Here is a 17,654-nt window from a genome sequence, read left to right on the forward strand (position 1 = left end):
GCGCGGCCCGAGCACGCCGGCTGCTCCCGCCTCCGGGCTCCGACCCTGGGCCGGTTCGCAGCCGCCCGCCGACTGACACTTCTCGCCGTGCACGCCCGTCCCGCGGCGATACCTCCCTGCCTTGCCCAAGCGCGCACCTTTCGCGCCGCGGGCGGCCTTCCGTTGGCCGCCCCGGCCCAGCCGGCGCTAGCTCCCCTGAGGCCGCGGCGTTCCCCTCCGTCTCGGTTTCCTCGGCGGCACGGTCCGCCCGTGCCGCCGCGCCTTCCCCCGCGCCCCGCCGCCACGGCCATGGTTGTGTCGGGGCGGGGCGGCGGGGGCGGGAGCGGCGGCGGAGACGGTACGCGCGGCTGCCGGGGCCGGGGCCGGAGCCGCGCCGCCCCGACACCTCCCTGGCGTGCGGCCGCGCGGGGCGAGCCCAGCCCGCCGCTGCGAGAGTGCGGGCGGCAGCGGCGGGGCTGAGCGAGCTCTTCCCAGCGCGATCCAGGGGAACGTTGTTCAGGGGCTCTCGGGCGCCTGCCGCTTCTCAGCGTTCTTTTCCCGGACAGGACGGTGTGGCAGCAGACACTCGGGGACACTCGGGAGAAGCTGATGTCCCGAGGGAGAAGGCTTTGGCCGCCAGCTGCAACCCGCTTCGCTGAGGAGCGGGAGCTCCCATCGGACGAACTGGAAGTCGGGCAGGAGCCATTTACCAGGCCCACCACTTCACCCGCTTCAACCACCAGGCTGGGGCTCCCAGGTGGGCACCAACACCGACCTGGCAAATTTCAAAACGTCCCTCTCTGCCTTGAGTTTAGAGACTAAAGTGCAAACTTAGCCGAATTTTTCACTTTTTCCTTCCTTGAAATTAACATCATAATGACTGAGCATGTGAGATATATTGAAAGTCACTTCTGAAACAAAGCCTTTTAATTTACCAGTGCGACTGGTAAATATATTTTATATAACAAGGATAACAGTGACTTTGATTACTTACAAAAAAATCACGGGTTGCAGGTATATTGCATTTTATGCATATGAAGAATATCTCCATCATTCAGACATGGTGCTTATTTTGTGGTTGCTGTGTGGAGACATCCTGTCCATCTACTAACCTACTTTCCCTTCTATTTGAGAATGACAGGAATAGATTACTAATGTTGGATTGCAGCTCTCTGCACAACACACATATTGCTAATTCTGTCTCTTCCTTTTAAAGTGACATCTGTGAAATTATCTAAGATCTTCACCTCCCACAAGTATACAGCATAGCTGGAAGTTTCCTTGCAGTTTGGTATTAACTTAAAGTAAAAATTAGCATGTTTACTTGCTAAACAAGTCTGTTCCAGGGCATATATCTAGTTTGTTTTTGTTTTGTTTTTTTTTTTTTTTTTTTTTTTTTTTTTTTTTTAGAGAGATGATCTGATATTTCAACAAGGACTTGCTTTTAAGGACTTAATCCTAAAGACTTCTCAGACTTTATGTAAGCAAATTTTATCAGGAAATTTCCAATACTTGGGAATGAAGTAAAACAGTGCTAGTTCACTCTGACTGCAATATTAATACTTAGCAGCTGGTATAGAATATTCTTGCTAGGCTACATCTAAACATACTCATAATCCCACAATCCATGATAGCATAAGTGAACATGCATCTCATTTCCTGATGAATATATCCTGTTGCAGCATGCTGCTTTTAAAATCTGATAAGTAAAAAGCAGTAAGTGAAAGAAATTAAGAAATTGTCTCTTTGTTTATACCCCTTTGCATCCACTTCATACAAACCCCTGCTATCCTTACAAAACCATACATAAGCAAGCATTCTTTCTTCCAGTTTTGCTTACAAACTGTTGCCTACAAATCATTCCACTGACATAGTTAAGACTTCTTGTTTAAATAAAGCATTATTTGCTTTGATTAGGGGAACAGGACATAATGAAAAAGATTCCATTCATTATTTCCTCTATCAGACATGCAGATTAAATATTATAAAAATGCTGAAGTGTCTTTTATATTTTCAAACATTAACACTATGAAAAATAATCAGATCTTTGTCATCTCATAATGTGTTAGACAACACCTCATCAAGAGGCCAGGAGTAAGTGGGCATGTACTGCAGGACTTCCCAGCAGAACACAGTACCTGCTGCATAATATGGGTTGAGTCTGCATTTTGTAACATAGTAGAGCTCTATCTCTTTGTTTCATGAGTTGTTGATGTAGAGATTGAAAACAGAGTGTGAATTATATAGATCATCTCCAGATGAGACAACATATATAACTTCAAGAATACATGGAGCTGGGTATATTCCTCTCTTTAGTTTACAGAAAATCTACTTTCTTATTGAGTTAGAGCTGACACTGATTTTAATGTACCGCTTTATTTATAAAGCCACACTGCTTCAGTGTTATGAATTTAATAGTATCATGGCAGGAGAGAAACCTTCCTTAGTACCTTTCAGAAATTCAAATGACTTCCCTTATCAAATAGCATCATAAATGTACATGATGCTTTTCTTTGAATGCCCTGTGTTTATTTTGCAATAAAACTTTAAGATGCAGTGGCCAGAGAGATGGCCTTTCTCTCACAGTGGTGAGTAGTCAGTCAGCATCACCTGCCCAAAATATTAAATACTAAATCCAACTCAAATAGTACTAAGTATTACTAAGTATTTTTAAAAAATACAATGAATATTAAATCTTTCTCTTTGCCTTCTAGTTTTTAGGAACAAAACAGTCTGCTGTCAAGGTTTATGTGAATACTGCATACCATTAACATCAGGCATAACTCGAGGTAGTAGGTAGAGGGAATCAGCTTTCAGTGGGATTGCTTTGGATAACAATGAATAAGGTGCCACACACCTACCTACAAGGGAAAACTTGACTCTAGGTGAAGTCCCAGAAAACTCATTTAGTTTTGCTAATTCCTAAGGAAGAGGACCTCAAAACTCAGTTCAAAACAGAGAGGAGTGAAAAGCCTGTGTGCTGTTTTTCTCATAAGAATGTGTCAAATAAAAGTTAGCAATGTTTATGGCAGTAGTAACTCTCTAATTGAGGACAGCTGAAGAACAGAAAAGAATAAGTAATTTTCCTTATTCCAAAGATGAAAAAAAGGTAAGCAACAAAATCCTGAAAAGCATTAAAATTGTAAGAGCTTTCAAATTTGTCACTGGAATTATCCATGCAAGAAACTTTTACCACAGTAAGTTCACAATCTCTAGGAAGTAAGAGAAGTTACCTGGCAAATAGCAAAGGAAGGTGCTTAAAGAAAAGAATTAATGGTCTGAATAGTGACAATAAGGAAGATTACAGCAGGAGTGAGTTTTTGGAGACATCTACCTTGCATCTATAAAGATTACTGTGTGCTCAGGTCAAATGTCAATTACAAAATTCCCACATACATCCTTTAGAGAACAAAGAGACATAATTTCAAACATTACACAAAATCCAGAGTTTAGCCCACATGTTCTTAAGGAAGAATATGCTATGACTCTGGGACAAGTTACAGAGATATGGCAGTTCCTTCCCTGTTCTGAGACCTTCACCTTCATTGTTCATAGGCACTAAATACATTTTGGTGTCCTCATGAAAGATTTGTATCTAGTAACATCAAATATTACATGCTGTTAATAACTGCATATATTTACTTCTGTTTTTCCCACCAAAGTCAGTTTGCTATTAGCTGGCTTAGGTTTCATGCAAGCAGCAGATACTGCAATACCAAGGCGTAGCAACTGACCACGCCAGGTAACTGATTCTATAAATAATGGATGTTAACATAGAGGTTCCAGATAAGACCATTTTTAAATTATGTCAGTAATTAGAAGGAAGGCCTCCAATTCAAGAGATGATTGGAAGAAGTAGAGGTAGAAGAGGAAATTGATTTAGCAGGCTGGTTCTTTTAGGAAGGAAAGTGAAATGTTACAAGAAATGACAATATCCCTGGACAGTAGTAAACTATATGCTCTAAACTATATGCTAAACCATATGCTTCCAAACTTAAATCAGTCTCTGTCAGCTACAAACCAGGGAAATGCCAAGAGTCAGAAATCATTAGGGTCTTTACCTCTGATGCTTTTGGCATCTATTTTACATGTAGCTTCTTCCATCTCCTTGGACTTGGCACAAGACTGTAGAGCAAACAAGAATTGGTATCCTTTGATTTATCCCCTCAATTATTTGTAATGGCAGTGAAATGGAGGTTTCAATTTCTTTGTTAGTTCCTTGTCAGCCTAGCACTAGATAATAGACCTGTAGCAGTATTTTCTTAAAGCATAAGCTTTTACAGTATGCCTCACTGTATATTTGCCAGTATTTATGAATTTTATGCATAAAAATATGTATACACCTGCACTCACCTACCCCATACATAGAAAGACCTACACACATCCTATAACTGTGCCAACACCAGCAGCCAATCTGATTTAACAAGCATAGTAGAAAAATTTTCTTGCAACTACATGGACACACTGGTATAGCACCTTGTGTAGAAAATGCTGAAATTATTCCATCATCAAAATTATGTATTTATGATATTTCTAGGTTAGATGTAATGCAATATGCTGCAAAAACATAACAGGAAAAAAATAATGTCTTCTGTCTTGGTGAATGCTGGAAGTTTGTAGCTTGAACACTCTGTCCTTCCTTCTCCTAACACAGATGAGCACATGTATGGACCCTCCCTGGATCAGACCAACATGCTCCTGGCCAGTCTGGGTTGGGATAATGACTAGAATCTTCCAGTCTGTGTTTTGTAGGTCAGAAGATTTAAAATGCAGTTTTGGCACAACTACAAGGTAAAATGCATGTGACTGTAGCAGCAAGTGCATTGCTGTGGTAGAACACTATCTCAGATTGGAACAGCTTCTGCACCTGTTTCTCACAAAACATTTCTATTTATGAGCAAATAGGAATGTTGCAATTGTACTAACATTAATTTTAAAGTTTAGTTAAAGTTTTCTAAAACTGGTTTAGTGCAAGAACACTTTTATAGGAGAGTTATTTTGAACTCAAATCAATTGTGAGGCTCACTGAATTAGAGCTGTATTCTTAAGCCATATACTGCACTACATGCTTTACAATTTTTTGTGGCACTTGCTGGCAACGCTGAGTTGCAAGGTAACAAAAACATGCATAAATAATATACTAGCAAATATATATTCCCTACCAGTTTATCAAGATGCAGAGAAGCTAAAATGAAAACAATGTTATCACATTAGGCCTACATTTAAGAACTAGACACAAACACTGTGTAAACACAGATCTATTTTTATCATTTATGTAATTGTCATAAACTGCATTTATTATACCTTTAATATCATCACCATTACTCAGATCCAATGATCCACCTCTGCTACAATGATTTTTGTTCCAAATCTCCAAGAAGCCTGCAAACAACTTCCTGTCAAACCAAACACAAAAATGAAACAGAACTTGGGGGATATTTTTTGCCATGCAAATAATGTTCCTTTTGACTCCGGCTCTAGCTGCTTTGATTATTAGCTACATTCCAGTCAGAATCAAGGAGAGTTTTACAATCTTCACTTTAATGTCATTTTAATAAAAAGTAATTTGCTTTTAAATGTTCCCTGGTGAAGAAATAAAAAAAAAAAAACTGGATGGATGCTACATTAATTTTCTTTCTCCCAATCTGTCTGTTTTCATTTTATTATATTACTTTTCTTCCCATGTCCCTTGCAATCTACTTGTCTGCTCTTCCCTGCAATTTTTTTCTACATTCAGACTATTCCTTTTACAATGCTGCTCTCAGGTAAACAGGCCCCTCTTATCTGTCAGGTTTCCTCTCCCTGTTTTTTTAAGCTCATGCTTTCCCACATGTCTTTCATAGTTCTGTCTCACTCTTTACACCTTATATCTTCTTTCCTGAAGTATCTGTCTTGCCTGGAGCTTATTTTGTTGCCTTTGATTTTAAGCCATTAGAGACAGACAGTGTTTGCAGAGAGCCGTGTCTGTATATGGTTTCCAATAGCAATGGGGCATGTCTTGATGCTTTTTTCAGGCAACAGACAACCAGTTCAGGGTTGTTGGTTTGGGGTTTTTTCGTAATTGTCGAATAAAGCCTTCAAATTTTAGCCACAAAACACCAACAATAAGCCTGACAGATGATTAAATATTAGATGGTAAAATAACAGTATTCTAATTTCAGATTCTCTGCCTCTGTTCCCTTCCAGCTCCAGATGAGCTGGTCTGCTGCATCATTCTGCAATGCCCCCTGTGCTGGGAATAGGGAAGCTGCTTTGCTCCAGCTGTTCTGACACCCACTCAGTTCAGTGTCCTACCCCTTGTTCTGTCCAAGCACACCTCCAAAAAAAAGATAACAGCCCCATAGTCAGCAGATTTGGAACAACTTTTATTTCAGGGTTCTGAGACAGTTGGGGAGATAAGAGAGGAAAGGCTGCTTTGCATATTTAACTCATCAGTTAATGCTTTCTAATGAGACAAAGGTGGAAGAAATAAATAAATACGAAACTGATCACAAAACAATAAAGTTAATGATGCCAAAGAAAGCATAGAGTGACAGAAAGAGTATGGCTTTCCAAAAGTGGATTTTTCTTGGCTCACGGAATGAACAGGTGGGGAGATCTTTTGGAAGAAATTCATAAAGAAATAGGAGTACAGGAGAGCCAACAGTTACCGAAAGAAGTGTACTAAAGGCACAACAGCAGACTACCCTGATGTGAAGTAAGCACTGAAAGAGAGCAGCAAGGCTTCATCAGGAGCTATTTGGTTAACTGAAAAACAGAAAGAAATCACTCAAAATGGTGAAAACAAGAACTGATTACTAACATGAGTTTAAAAGAATAGTAAACTCACACAAGGAACAAAGGATGAAGGCTTAGAGGCTATATGCCTTAATCTAGGAAAAGATTCAAGTAAAAGACTATCTAGTAAAAGCACATAATGTGACACAAAGAATTCTGAAATATTCAAAGCTTATTTGCCTAATGTGTCTACAAAAATCTTAGTGTCAGACATGCAAAGCAATTAATTTCAACGAAGGTCTAAGACACACAGACCAGAAAAGGGAAGGAATGTGTTAAGCAATATTAAGAAATGCCAGTTTGCAATCCTGCTGACTTAAACACGTAGTTCAGAAAGCAGTGGATAAAGCCAGCCTCCCTGTATCCTCGTGTCTCCTGATTGCATTAGCTCAGAGCAAAAAGTATGACTGAAATTTATGGCTGGAATATTCATAACATTCTTCTGTGAGTTTTCCAGTACCTGATATCAGGGTTTCATTTACACTGAATTCCTTGTTGCCATGGAAGGCTCTCTATTTACCTGCTTATTTTCACAAAATCTTTAGAAATGTGGTATCTCTGAGACCACAACTACTTGGTCCACTTCAGTTGGAGAGTAAGCAACAAGTTCAAAAGGCATGGTGTGGCTTGACTGGTCATATGTGGGATCGTATAAACTGTATTTCCATAGGAAAATGTGCTAAAAGTTACCCTGGAGCACTTAAAAGATAAAATAATCTCTGCATGATGATTCTGGGATGGGAGCAGGGGGAGGGTGTTCTGGAGGTGGTTTTTGTTTCGGTTTGGGTTTTTTGAGAATTCATGAAGCACAAGAGAGGTCCGAGGAGACTAGAAATTATGAAAATAGTGCCTTAGGAAACAGAATGCCATTGACCTCTCATAAATAACCATGCTGATAGAAAACAATTAGGTAGTAAGGCTTTAAAATGAAATCTTGGGATTGTCATTGTGTCAAACCTCTCCAATTTCCTTCCTAGAAAGGGCAGCAGGCCTATTGAATAAGAAGGAAGCAGTAAATATGGTATCTGTGCTTTAACAAAGTCTTTAGTTGGGTCCTCTCTAATTTTGCCTGCAATACAAAAAATGGTGTAGACAAAGTCAAGTAACAGTTGATACACAAAGTGGTTAAGTATTTCTCCCAAAAAGTATTTATTTAATGGTTTTCTGACAGAGTAGGATGGCACTGCAGTAACATCCTTCAGGGACTTCTCATCCATCCTATTCTACTAAATTTTTCATTGAACAGTTTGGAAAATAGAAAAGGGAGAAAGGGAGTAAACTTGTAAAATTTGCAGAGTCTGGAAGGGGGTTGCAAACACAGGTAAGCAGATCAGAATCCAAAATATTTAGATAATGTGAGAAGCTACAACTGAAATAAGCTTATACTAGACAGACTGAAATTGACAAAAATAAGACAGAGCATATTAATATAACCTGATGATGCTTTAACAAGGTAACAGGATTGCAAAGAAGGATATGAATGTTCAAGTGGATTTCAAACTAAATGTGAGTCAACATGATGATGTTGCAAAAAGGCATTTCACATTCCAATATATATTAGGAAGTGTGCAGTATGTGAGATGCAGGACCTAATTATTTTGCAATCTTCAGTGCTGCTGAGGTCTCAGCTGGAGCATTCTGTGCAATTTTGGGCAATGCACTCCAATTTCAACAATTTGGATGGAGTTGAAATTAAATCAACAAGAGTGATATTTTGAGTATATGACTTACAAGGAAAGGTTGAAGAAATGAGGCTTTGCTGCCTCAGAAAAAGGAAGACTGGGTGTAAAATGCATAAAAGGTTGCATACAGAAAGTCATGGTCAACAGATCTTTGTACACATCTGAATTATAACAACTGCTTAATTTGCATCAAAGGAGAGTAGTCTAGATACAAAAAATTAAAAAACAGCAACAAAAAAATTCCTTTTAACCTAAAGTCTAGATTAGATGGAATAGATTTATGAGGTTGTGGAATCCCCTTCATTTGTGGTTTTTAAAAGCAGCCTATACAAACATCTGTCAGGGATGACCTAGTTACCCATTTCCTGCCACAACAGGGATAGACTGGACCTCCTTTTTCTTTTTTTTTTTTCTTTTTTTTTCTTTTTTTTTCTTTTTTTTTTCTTTTTTTTCCTCCACTGTAATGATTTCATGACTGGAGAACCTGTTTCATTTAACTTGGTTGCTACAGATCAAGCGGAACAACTATTACAATTGCGGAGCCAAGGCCTTTGTGAAATAAAACAAACCTCCACGTAAAATAAAAATTCAGAAAATAAAAAATTATTAAGAAAATGAGCTTTAGTGCTTTTTATACATATATGTGTCAAAAGAATTAGTCTTTATTAATTACATTATTTTTTAAAATACAATTCTATTGTCCAAAACATACCCTTTACAACCATTAAGAAGTCAAATTGAGATTTTGAATTCTTTTAAAATAACCAGGGTACTAAAAGTTATTATTATGTTAATTCTTAATGTCATTACATTATTTAAAGCAAAGTAATATCAATTATTTTCACCAAGAAATAGTGAAACGTAAAATACAGAAAAACAACTCAAAGAAAAACTGTGAATGAAGCTCTGTCAGCACCTCAGGGATATGATGGTATTATAAACATAACCTGCATAAGAGCTTTCCTCCTGTACTTAAGATGCTGTCATCAGAAACCTGTGTTTATCTGCAGTAGCTTTAGGTATCACTGTTACTGATACTTAGATAAAATCAAGCTATGCACATGCACAGACACACAGAGTGTCAAGCTATAGTTACAGTTGATCTGATGACACTTCCATCCCAAGAACTTGTGCAATCCCTATTAAAGAAACCAAAATATCACTTAGGTTGAAATCTTCATGACTACTATTAAACTTCTAGATTATTTCTAAGAGTTAATTTTAAAAAATACATATTTCTTTTTTCCATTTTTAGTAACTATCAAGAAGGCCGCTCCCATTTTTCTAAGCATGAAAAAAAATCTGTTCCAGGATAACTTTTTAAATTATTTATTTTAAATTACTTGCCTAAAACTCTAAAATGGTTATGTTTTCAGACCAAGCTTGTAGTTTATAAAATGTACATAGCATAAGAAGGTTTTCAGTTGTTTTAAACTCACCAATCAAGAAAAGAATCCAGCTCCTACTACTGGCCTGCAGTGGGATGAAAGGAAACAAGTCAGTAAACCACAGATATCTAGTCTAAAACATGGGATGTGTGGCCAAAGGCTTTAGCAGGTTCTATATTACCAAAATCCCCATCAACCTTTCCAAAATATGGGAATTATTAGAACCACACTAAATGGCAATTGATCCAAGATCAATGTAATTCTTTCCCATTTCTGTAGACAGGTGTGTTTAATTCTCTATGTATTTCCCAGACTCTGCTAGGTAAAAAAGTACTGTGAAAGAATTCACTAAACTAGCAAGAAAAGAAAGTAAAATGCTATTGCTTCATTTGGTGTATAACATTCATAAGGCAACTGGGGAGATTAGCTTTAATTTCCAATCCTAACACACAATTGCATGCTGGGTTTTTACAATGTAAAAATGAGAGCTGGAGGGATATTGCAGGAATACTGACACACCAATGACTTTTCCATTTTCTGGATTGGATTTTTGATTGTCCTGCATGCCAAAATGTAGGATTTTCTCCCCCTTCCCAAGCAGATTTAAAGCACAAAGAAAAGAGATGAACTACATAATGTAAAAATTAGCATAACTGTTTGGGTAATACTGAGAAGAAAGTACAATAGTTTGCCTGTAAAAGTAAGTTCTTATGCATGCAAAAAATCAAATGTATACAGCTGTGCAGTTGCTACCTACAAAGTAAAAGTCTGTGCTTATAAATATATGTTTTTGTGGCTGCAATGTATGTACAATTGCTTCTTTTTAAACCAGCTCAAAGTGAAATTGAGTTTTAGGCCTTCCCATTTTTCCACCAATATGGTATAATATGGGATGAATGGCATCATAAGGGAATTTTTTTGTATCTCATCTCTTTTTTCACCAAATTGTATTCCTAGACTGTTCCCCGCAGCTGTTCATCTAATTCATCAGCAAGAACCATATTCAACAAGATTATACTGCTTTCATCTGTCCCCTTCAGAGAAGCAGAGGAAGAGCAGAAAAGTAGGAGAGGTAAGAATGCAGTAAGTGAGCCTACAGGAAAACGCAAAATTCCCAGTCCTGCAACTCGGTTAAACCCTAGTTATAGGCAAGACACCACAAACTGCCCTTTGATGTGTTAATTGAAATTTAGCTTTCCACATAGTCCCATTTTCTTCTCAGCACAAGGGACACTAGCTGTTCTTGAGAAAGAAAAAAATTAAATGCCTGTCATACAGTTTTTCCTTGCTTACTTCAAGAACAAAGGGTTAAGACAGGCATTGAAAAAGCATCCAAGAGATTAGATAAACAAATAAAAATGCTTATGTACATGTATATATGCGCATGATGATAAGACAATTCCTATACATCTTTCCTTCTCCCCTTGCTGCAGCACAGACAAAAGACAGTGTCAAGCCTGTTAGGCCTCCTCCCTTTCTCTTCTGGTACAGCTTTCACTAGGCACAATGCTTATTAGTACCACAAGAAATAGGGATTTTGCAGTTCAAATGAATCACGTATCCTGGGGTGTAATCAATGGCTACATTAAAAAAAGAAAAGTTAAGGACTGAAACAGCAAGCAGACCCAGAAAGGAATAGCAGATTTTAAACATGGCACAATATGTAGAGATGACATTAACTCTTACCTGCATCTTATCAAAGAAGCTCGAAGATCAAACCAGACACATTCATCTCTTGCTGGTAATTTGCTGTATGGCAGTCCAGCAGTGTTTCACACGAGTATTAACAATCACAACAAATAGAGATGGGAAAGAATTCTGCATGTCCTTCAGGCAATGCAGGATTTTTCATTTTGTATTTTTCTTTTCTTGGTTCAGTATCAAGCACTGGAGATTTTTAGTGGTGGATCTGCAGCCCAGTAGCTCTCAATACACTAGAGTATTCTTCATTATGATCTGGCTTTGCTGATTTTTCTAGAAGGCAGAAGAGGTTTTTTTGCTACACTCTCTCATTAGCCTTCTAATTCTCCAATAAGTACTAAAGGGGGCTTAGTTCATAATTCTTGCCAATTTTAGTAGGAAGCAATTACTGTCCACTAATAATAAATATTTATATTTGCAAAGTTGTTTTTTCTCTTATATTACCTCTTGACCTATAGCTGTTTATTTCACAAACAACCCATATTTGTTGCATATTTGTAAAAGTCAGTATCAATATGCAGATGCTGTAGCATATTTTGAGGATGTCCTGTTGCTGTCTGGATTGCTCTGCAATTTATATCCTCCATTATGACTTTATTTTGAGATATATTTCTCATCTATGCTATATTTCAATCCCCCTTTTTCAGATTGTCCCCTATTTGTTGGCCCTGTGCTGGTAATGAAGTGGCTCTAACTGAATGCTTTCAGTCTGGTCTGACAGATGTATGCCAGGATGAATCTGGTGTTATAGTTCATATATTGGAGAAAAAAAATCAAAACCGCATCGTCTGCAGCATTGATTAAAGGACAGCTTGAATCCCTAAGGCATTTCAGGGCATACTGCTAAAGATATTCCCTGTCAAAACAGGAGAATTTAATCTATTGCACATAGAATAAAAAACCAGGTTCTGGACATATTTAGCATACAGCCTGAAACACACTAGCATGAAATGAGGCAATGAAGTGGTCTCACTGTGCCAAGCTGAGTATCTCAGGATGTTGACATCTAATACCACAATGCAGAACTTTACCCAGTCTTGAGTAAAATTTTCAGTATTTTCAGACAGTAAAAGGACTCTCACACTACTGTTCTGTTTCCCTCTGGTTTGATACAAACAATTCTTTTTTACTTTTTGGAAATTATTCAATGAAATCCCTTTCTTGCCTTCTCAAGTTCTCTCTACCACGTACACACATTTCTTCAAATGTTTTCCCATTTGTGATTAAGAAACTTCAAGTTTCTCAGGGAAAATCATTGGAAAGAAAATCTGGGGCCATCTTTAGTATTAGTCTTGTTTTCTCTTTTATAGCGACAGAAAAATTCCCTAACACAGACTACAGCCACTGCTGAGCTTGAAGCTACGAGGCAGCCCTTGGTCTGAGAGTCAGCTGATTTTACATGTGCAAACAAACACAGGCAGGTACAAACTGAATGATGTCTCAGAGCTCCCTTCATTTGGAAGAGGCACACAAATTGCACTGAAGCACCCATAATGGCTCTATTCCTGCATATATGTATAAGCTCAGCAGAAGGTGATCTCCATTGCTCTGGCAGAAGGCACTCAGACACTATTCAGAGAAAGAGTGAGTGTTTCCATGTCATTAATCAAGCTGGTGACTAACATTAGTACACCAATTGACAGGATGCTCACAGCAGCTCTTATTGGTTATGGATGTCATTCAATGTTATCCTCTTCCCATCATGTTGCATTCATTATGTGCTGGCAGAGGTTGTATTTTATACATTAGCTTTCCTAGGAAAGCCCAACTGCTCCATAGGAGTAAAACTGTGATCATCCTGAAGTCAGGAGCAAATCTCTCATTAGAATCATAGGCCTTTATGATCACAAATACCAACTATTAACCTAGCATTAGAAATAGGGCTAGAATTTCACAGTAGGAGTTACTAATCCTTTATTTCTTACCTTTGTCTCTCGGGAAAACTTATTTTCACTTTGAAAAATCTTTTATACGACTCAATACTGACACATAAAAAAGGATGTCTATCAGACTTGACCACTAAAAGACAAGGCATCTCATCTTCTGCCTTCCAAAGATAGATTCACCATTCATATTCATCTGTCATAGAAACAACAGTGAAAGTAATGCCTATCTCAGATGAAAGGATTCTGCCAATGTTTAAGGGACTAGGGAGGCAAAAAAGACATAGTTTGCTATCAGATTACTCGTCATGCATGTGCTTAATAAAGTTTACAGTCCTCAGGAACAGCCAAAATACTTCTTTCATTACCAAGAAAACTTAACCTTAAACCACTAAAATCAGTCATAAGATTCATACAGACAACTTTGTACACAATTTGCATTTTTTTCCACTGAAAGTCCCACCCAATTTTCCAATCAGACAATTCCACTTCAGGTAGTAAGGGTAAGTGCCTAATAACACACAGTGCTCTTTTAGCTGCTTGCACGCTAACAACCAGTATAATTGTGCCTAGCTTTTTATTTCAAATGGAGACTACCTGCTTCCCATCATAATGGTCCTTCATTAGAGGACCAATTCCATCATGATTTATATGATACCTAGGCAAGTTCCCAACAGGAGTTGTACTTTGAATAATAAAGGTAACTTCTTTGTTCCGTACAGATTTTGTGCCGGTTCTATCTCCTTTTCACTTATTCTAGTCACTATTTTGATCTTCTTTTTGATGACAGTACGACAGTACACTCATAAATTCATATGCCAAGTTATTAAAAAGTTTTTTAAAATCCAAAGAAGTTATGAAGTATGATGTAAAACTTGTTCCAAATTGAGTTTTTAGTATAAAAGATAATCCATGGCAAATTGCACATATTCATTTACAACAACATTTAGAGGCAAACAAAATAGCAACAAGACATTTCTGCACATTGGTTTTTTTCCATTCTATTGTTAATGTATTTCTATATTGATTCCTGACCACACCTTAGGCATGCACAAAGCAATACAACTGCTATCTATGTTGTTCTATGATTCTACGTGGAGCTGGGAAGAAACAAGTCAACTTGCTTTGTTTTGGAATTTTTATTTTGGTTTACACACCCATGCACACAAATATGGACACTTACGTTCCTTATCTGTAGTTTCTGAGACAGAGCTGAACTGTTTCCAAAGAAAACACTGTCATGGTCAAGCTTTGCTCTTACTGCAGAAAGTTCTATTGGTCTAGATTATCTATGTTTTATTTCTGAGCTTTAGTACATCTCTCAAGTAGTTCAGATCTCTTTCTTGGAGTGCCTAGAGAAAATAGAACAGAATACTGATACCAATCTATTATTCTTCAAATAGGTAGAGCAAATTCTTTGACAAGGTAGAACAAAGAACAGAAGATACAGAAGATCAGGTGAGCTGCTTCCTCCATCTCTGAGAATATACAGCATTCTTCTGTCTTAGCAGCAAGTCTTCAGTGCCAAACTTACTGCTGTTTATGTTACTATATCCCCTTCGCTCTAACCCAACCATGAGCAAGTAGTGAGTTAACAATGAGTGAGATGAGATGATTATTCACCAGGGTGGGACAACTTCTTACACAGGTTCATAACCAATTGCAGTTTAGCAGCTGGATTGCAGCCATGCCATGCCTTTTTTTTGCTGATGGGACACGTACAAAATATCCAGGTTGTCTGAGAAGCCTTTGTTTATGTATGGCTTTAGCAACCTTTATTATGGTGGTTATCTTATCCATGGCTCTTGTTATTTAGTCCTGACATTTAGCAATAGTAAACTGTTTACTGGATAGTTTCTTGTCATGGGATTCAACAAAATGAAAGCAAAGATGACATAGGGATTTTTTTTAAAAAATTATGATTCTTCTTCTACAGAAGTTTTCACTTTTCAGTATTGTCATTCCAAACTCTAGCCCTTCTATCATCATGTGGTAAAGGGTAAGAGTAGCCCTTTTGACAAGGAATGCTGCAGAGGACTGGAAGAAAAAATTCCATCTGGGGACCGGGGTGCCAATAACTGAGGCTAATGCACATTCAGAATAACTCAGGACATTCCAGACTCCAGCTGAAAGAGCAATTGCACTGTTATTGCTAAGTTCCCCTAAAGACAGTGTGAGTGCAGAGTCCACAAAGACATTAGTTTTTTCTTGTTTTTCAGGATGAGAACCAAACTATCCCCTTGCCTTAACACAAACAAGTGCTCAATGGTAGGAATAAACTCAAAAATGCTACTTACAGCCTGATGTGTCTATTGCTGAGTATATTAAATAAAATATTAAATATCTATTCCCTGTTACTGACTTGGGTATTTTTCCACAGAACACTTCCTGAGTATAATTCACAAATTAGTCTCCTGTCTGATTTCAATACGATTTTTCTTTTGCATAAAAATCACAAACAAATTCCAAAATATTACAAGTCTCAAGCACCTTGTTAAATACTATCTTGTCTACAAAGACTGTTCAAGATACCTGAGAGATCTACACATAAAGGCTGAAACAGAAGGAGACTGAAATAGGTGTATTATTAAGAAGTCCCACATAAAAAGCAAAATTTCTCTTATACTTCTAATACAGTATTTTGTGTGACCCACAAGGCAAAACTTCTTATAACCACTGTCTGCAGGAAGATTTTACTGTCAACATATACTGTACACTAAAGGAAAAAATTACCTCTATCCACATTCACACCAACCCCACAGCTCCTTAAGACAATAATTTTCAAAGTATCTTTGTTCAGTAAAATAGGCATTGTTTGAAGTTTCTTTATGGCAGACTAGTGGAATCAAAATGAAGGCAGACTTGCTCACCACTCAAAGCACTTGCCTTCTTTTTAATTTCTCACAGTAATGAAAAGTATATTCAGCTTTTCCTCCTTCAGCCCCAACCACACTCTGCCCTTGTAGATTACTGAAACATGAATTTGTGAAGGCTGTTTCAAGGAGAAGGATGTTCCTATGTACAGGAATGATGTACAGTTAATTCCTGTCACTCTGAACATCCAAGTGAGATTGTTGTTAAAGCTGCTTCCAGAGGACCAAGAGAATTTGTGCCATTCATTTCAATGACTTCCTTCACCTCTATTAGTCTAAACATAAATGTAATACAGCCAAGCCGGATTCCAAAGGTTAGTCTTTCATTTAGGCAACATACTGGAGATGCAAAACCTGTGTAGCACTTACAGGAATCTAGCATGGATTCAATAAACCGATTGAACATGAAAGGAACATCCTTTCTAAATGCAAATTATTCAGGTGCAATTTGAGTTCCTTAAAGGTTATTCTTCAGTTCCCTCTCCCTGTCTAATAAATGAGAATGCAGAATAGCTTAGTTTCCTTTTCCAAAATTCTTCATATTAAGTCATTTTGCTGCTTCTGTTATGGGCCTTTTCTGTATTGAGCAGATACAGGCTCTGGACTGCTTCTTTTCTGTGGCTGCTGAACAGAACATTCCATATTAGTATTTTATTAAAGCATTTCTTATAAAAACTTAAAAACTAATTTAAAAAGCAGGTCTGACAACACAGAAACATAGAGATATACTCAAACTGCAGCATTTTTTTCTTTTTCTTTTTCTTTCTTTTTCATTTTGCCAAAAGAGCTCAACAACTCTTGATATTACACTCATCAAAGTGTCAACAGATCCCTGAAAAGGTATGCACAGCAGTTCTAGATCTGACTATGGAATTTCTTTATGATGAGATCTTGTCTTAAGTGAAGTCTATGGCAAAACGTTTACTTGATTCCTGAGGTCAGAACCCTCATAATATTTGTTGCATCAAATTTGAGACAGGGTCATCCTAGGAATCACATGAAAGAAAACATCATATTATACTATAAGTGTCATAATAGAGGTGTTTTCACAAGAGGGACTTGATTTGTGCATAAAGCTGCTCTAGGCCCTTTGTGGCAAAGCTAATTCATTAGAGAAATTCACAAGTATATTTTATACCACAAACTTGTGGTTTTTAGGGGAATTTAATTTCACCACTAGTCGTGTGGCAGCATTGTCAGAACTAACAGGGACGAGTGAAACTGGAAAAAGATGCACTAGAAGTTTTGTAAATATTTTGCATTTTCCATGTTTTTTTTTTCACATAAGGTTCAAACAAGACATAACTGGTCACACAATGTTAAGAGTTTAAGCTGGAATTGTGGCTGTATTTTAGACAATCAATACCTCAT

At 37.8% G+C, this 17,654-nt stretch overlaps 2 protein-coding genes and 1 long non-coding RNA gene across 6 annotated transcripts in view; 1 reads left to right on the forward strand and 2 right to left on the reverse strand.

The window, feature by feature from the left end:
* The window catches only part of TLK1 (tousled like kinase 1), a 68,764-nt gene extending 68,486 nt beyond the window's left edge, over positions 1 to 278 (reverse strand). The window contains exon 1 of the mRNA XM_068195851.1: positions 138 to 278. The gene's annotated coding sequence lies outside the window, so the exon portion shown is untranslated. The remainder of the gene's footprint in view (positions 1 to 137) is intronic.
* Positions 279 to 480: 202 nt separating this feature from the next.
* On the forward strand, positions 481 to 12,871 carry LOC137477131 (uncharacterized). Of its 3 annotated transcripts, none has more exons than XR_011000813.1 (3): positions 481 to 1,283; positions 1,390 to 4,770; positions 10,784 to 12,871. It is a non-coding gene; the product is annotated as an uncharacterized lncRNA (long non-coding RNA). The 3 variants fall into 3 exon arrangements; XR_011000811.1 differs by lacking the exon at positions 10,784 to 12,871 and adding an exon at positions 6,166 to 6,501; XR_011000812.1 differs by lacking the exon at positions 10,784 to 12,871 and adding an exon at positions 6,166 to 6,501 and having other exon boundaries at positions 481 to 736.
* An 818-nt stretch (positions 12,872 to 13,689) lies between these two features.
* The window catches only part of METTL8 (methyltransferase 8, tRNA N3-cytidine), a 43,890-nt gene continuing 39,925 nt past the window's right edge, over positions 13,690 to 17,654 (reverse strand). For both annotated transcript variants that reach the window (XM_068195862.1, XM_068195860.1), the window contains exon 11: positions 13,690 to 14,762. The gene's annotated coding sequence lies outside the window, so the exon portion shown is untranslated. The remainder of the gene's footprint in view (positions 14,763 to 17,654) is intronic.

This window comes from Anomalospiza imberbis, chromosome 7 (genome assembly GCF_031753505.1).
Source record: "Anomalospiza imberbis isolate Cuckoo-Finch-1a 21T00152 chromosome 7, ASM3175350v1, whole genome shotgun sequence".
NCBI lineage: Eukaryota > Metazoa > Chordata > Aves > Passeriformes > Viduidae > Anomalospiza > Anomalospiza imberbis.